The sequence below is a fragment of the Symphalangus syndactylus genome, chromosome 10 (assembly GCF_028878055.3).
Source record: "Symphalangus syndactylus isolate Jambi chromosome 10, NHGRI_mSymSyn1-v2.1_pri, whole genome shotgun sequence".
Classification (NCBI taxonomy): Eukaryota; Metazoa; Chordata; class Mammalia; order Primates; family Hylobatidae; genus Symphalangus; species Symphalangus syndactylus.
The window spans coordinates 55,981,925-55,986,295 of record NC_072432.2 but is presented as its reverse complement, the minus strand read 5'-3'; the positions used below and the strand labels follow the sequence as shown (position 1 = coordinate 55,986,295).

Here is a 4,371-nt window from a genome sequence, read left to right as displayed (position 1 = left end):
TAATACTAGAAAATGGTTAAGTCCTTAATAACTTCAAGTGTGGTTATATAATGGACACTGTCAATGTTCATAACTTTACCTGGTCAAAATAATGCTTGGGAAATGTTTTATTAAAATTGAGCTAAATTGTCTCAAGTTCTTTTATTCATATAAATAAAGTTTATTAATAAAAATAAAGTTTTATTTAAAATAAAATAAAGTTTATTAATAAAAATTTATTAATAAATTCAAATAAAGTTTATTTTAAAAGAATGATGCTAAATCTACTCTTCCTGTGCTCTATAAATGGAACAACAAAGCCTAGATGACAGCACATCTGTTTACAGCGTGGTTTACTGAATATTTTAAGCCCAATTTTGAGATCATTACTCAGGAAAAAAAAATCCTTTCAAAATATCCCTGATTATTGACAATGTACCTGGTCACCCAAGAGTTCTTATGGAGATGTACAAGAAGATTAATGTTGTTTTTACATCTGCTAACACAACGTCCATTCCGCAGGCCATGGTTCAAGGAGGAATTTCAACTTTCAAGTCTTAATATTTAAGAAATACTTTTTGTAAGGCTATAGCTGCCATTGATAGTGATTCCTCTGATGGATCTTAGAAAAGTAAAATTGAAAACCTTCCGTAAAGAATTCACCATTCTAAGTACGATTAAGAACATTCCTGATTCCTGAAAGGACAAAATATCAACATTAACAGTATTTTAGAAGAAGGTGATTCCAACCTTTATGGATGATTTTGAGGGTTCAAGACTTCTGTGGAGGAAGTCACTGCAGATATTGTGGAAAAAGCCAGAGAACTATATAGAAGGGGAGCCTGGAAATATGACTGAATTGCTGTACTTTCATGATAAAACTTCAAGAGATGAAGAGTTGCTTCTTATGGATGAGCAAAGAAAGTGGTTCCCTGAATGGAATCTACTCCTGGTGAAGATTCTGTTAACGTTGTTGAAATGACAACAAATGATTTAGAATATTTCATAAATTTAGTTGATAAAGCAGGAGCAGGGTTTGAGAGGATTGACTCTAATTCTGAAAGAAATTCTATTGTGGGTTAAATGTTATCAAACTGCATCACATGCTACAGAGAAATCTTTCATCAAAGAAGAGTCAATCAATGCAGCAAACTTTACTATTGTCTGATTTTCAGAAATTGCACAGCTGCCCTTCATCAGCCACCACCCTCATCAGTCAGCAGCCATCAACAATGAGGCAAGATGCTCCACCAGCGAAAAGATTACCGTGTGCTGAAGGCTTAGATGGTCGCATTTCTAGCAATGAAGTATTTTTCTCATTAAGAAATATACATTATTTATTCAGATATAATACAATTGCACACTTAATAGACTATACTGTAGTGTAAACATAACTTTTACATGCACTGAGAAGCCAAAAAATCATGTTACTTCCTTTATTGTGGCATTCTCTTTATTGCAGTGGTCTGGAACTGAACTTGCAATATCTCTGAAGTATGCCTGTATGTATCACTTTTTTCTCAGAGCTAGACAAGTTAACTATATATTTTATTTGAAATAAGCAATAATATCAGTGGAAACAATAAAAAATAACAATGGGGAAGGGAGGCTAGCCCCACTAGATATTAAAACATACCATAAAGCCTTCAGTATAAGCATACAAATTGGTAGATGGATCAATAGAAAAATAAATTAAAATCCAAAAGTATACGGCACTGAAAATGGAAGTTTAGAAGGTTATAAAGGCAGCATCTCAAATCAGTAGGGAACAAATGGACTATCTAATGGACATCTGGTTAGTTATGTATAAAAATATAAAACTGGAGTCATTTCTTACACTAAATGCCAGAATTAATTCCAAATGAATCTAAATGTTAAATAAATGAATAAATAAACTATATAAGAATTAGTAGAAAGTATGGGTTACTCTTTTATTACCTGGAATCGGAGAAAACTTCTTTGACTTACAAGCCAGACGTGATAAAGGAAAAGGGATACATTTGATCACACATAACAAAGAAACTTTTGCATTGAAAAATAACATAAGCAAAATCAAAAGACAAACACAAATTTTTATGGAGGTTTCTGGGGAAAGATTTGCAACATAAATCATTTGTAAAGTCTTAATATCTCTAATAGGGAACTGTTAGAAAAGAATATGAAGATACCTGTAGAGAAATGAGCAAATGATACAGTTCACAGAAAAAGAAAAATAAATGTCTCTTAAACATATAGGCAAAATTACGAATACTTAACAACATGCTCTGTGGTGAGGTTATGGCAAGCCAGACACCCTTATATCTTGCTGTTGGAAATGTAAAGTAGTACAACCCCCAAGGAGGGGAATTCAGACAATATCTAGAAAAATTACATATAATTTTACACATTGACTCAGCAATCCCACTTATAAGAATCCTACCAAAGATACACTAGCAAAGAAGTAAAATGATATAAGTAAGCATAAGGGCATTTATTGCAGCACTTTTGTAATAGCAAAAGACTACAAACAACTCAATGCCCATCAATAGGCTACTGCTTGAATAAACTATGGTACATGCACAAAATGGTATGACGCTGCCATGAAAAGAACTGAGAGGCCGCCCCAGCAGCAGCACGAGGAAGAGATGGCGGCCGAGGCTGGGGAAGCCATGGCGTCCCCCATGGACGACGGGTTTGTGAGCCTGGACTCACCCTCCTACGTCCTGTACAGTTAGAGATGTTTATGATTATTTCCGAGCTGTCCTGCAGCGTGATGAAAGAAGTGAATGAGCTTTTAAGCTAACCCGGATGCTATTGAGTTAAATGCAGCCAATTATATAGTGTGGCATTTCCGGAGAGTTCTTTTAAAGTCACTTCAGAAGGATCTACATGAGGAAATGAACTACATCACTGCAATAATTGAGAAGCAGCCCAAAAACTCTCAAATTTGGCATCATAGGCGAATATTAGTGGAATGGCTAAAAGATCCATCTCAGGAGCTTGAATTTATTGCTGATATTCTTAATCAGGATGCAAAGAATTATCATGCATGGCAGCATCGACAGTGGGTTATTCAGGACTTTAAACTTTGGGATAATGAGCTGCAGTATGTGGACCAACTTCTCAAAGAGGATGTGAGAAATAACTCTGTCTGGAACCAAAGATACTTCGTTATTTCTAACACCACTGGCTACAATGATCGTGCTGTATTGGAGAGAGAAGTCCAATACACTCTGGAAATCATTAAACTAGTACCACATAATGAAAGTGCATGGAACTATTTGAAAGGGATTTTGCAGGATCGTGCTCTTTCCAAATATCCTAATCTGTTAAATCAATTACTTGATTTACAACCAAGTCATAGTTCCCCCTACCTAATTGCCTTTCTTGTGGGTATCTATGAAGACATGCTAGAAAACCAGTGTGACAATAATGCTCTATTCTTAATAAAGCATTAGAGTTATGTGAAATCCTAGCTAAAGAAAAGGACACTATAAGAAAGGAATATTGGAGATATAATGGAAGATCCCTTCAAAGCAAACACAGCACAGAAAATGACTCACCAACAAATGTACAGCAACAACACCACCCAGAAGAACTTGATGGAATGCTTTTATTTTTTATTAAGGGACCCTGCAGGAGTTTAAAACGAGAGTGGTCCTCCCCTTTGCCTGTGGTGTAAAAGTGCATTACACAGGTATTGCTTTGTAACAAGAACTGATGCTCCTTGGGTGCTGCTGCTACTCAGACTAGCTCTAAGTAATGTGATTCTTCTAAAGCAAAGTCATTGGATGGGAGGAGGAAGAAAAAGTCCTGTAAAGGAACTTTTGTAGTCTTATCAACATATAATCTAATCCCTTAGCATCAGCTCCTCCCTCAGTGGTACATGCCTCAAGATTTGTAGCAGTAATAACTGCAGGTCACTTGTATGTAATGGATGTGAGGTAGCCGAAGTTTGGTTCAGTAAGCAGGGAATACAGTGGTTCCATCAGAGCTGGTCTGCACACTCACATTATCTTGCTATCACTGTAACCAACTAATGCCAAAAGAATGGTTTTGTAATAAAATTATAGCTGTATCTAAAAAAAAATTTTAAAAAAAGTACTGAGAAAGCTCTTAGTACTGTTATACAGCATTACTCTCAGCTGGGGATCATTTTGCTATAGAGTTTTCTCCAAAATATATTGTTAAGTGAAAAAAAAGCAAGGGCAGGACGGTGTGTATGCACATGCATAAGGCTTGTGCCTTTTATCTGAGAAAGAAAAAAATACAAATACTTATATTTGTACATATGCCTAATTATATGAATATATTTTGATTAAATGGAAGGATACTCAAATATAACAAGATGATCACCTGTAGAGCAGTGTTTCTAAATCTCTTTTTTATCATCTTCCTGGAGGAAAAATTGAA

General features: G+C 35.3%; 1 pseudogene; it reads left to right on the top strand.

Annotated features, from left to right (window-relative positions):
* Positions 1 to 2,558: 2,558 nt before the first annotated feature.
* On the top strand, positions 2,559 to 4,048 carry LOC129491607 (protein farnesyltransferase/geranylgeranyltransferase type-1 subunit alpha-like; annotated as a pseudogene).
* The last annotated feature ends 323 nt before the right edge of the window (positions 4,049 to 4,371 follow it).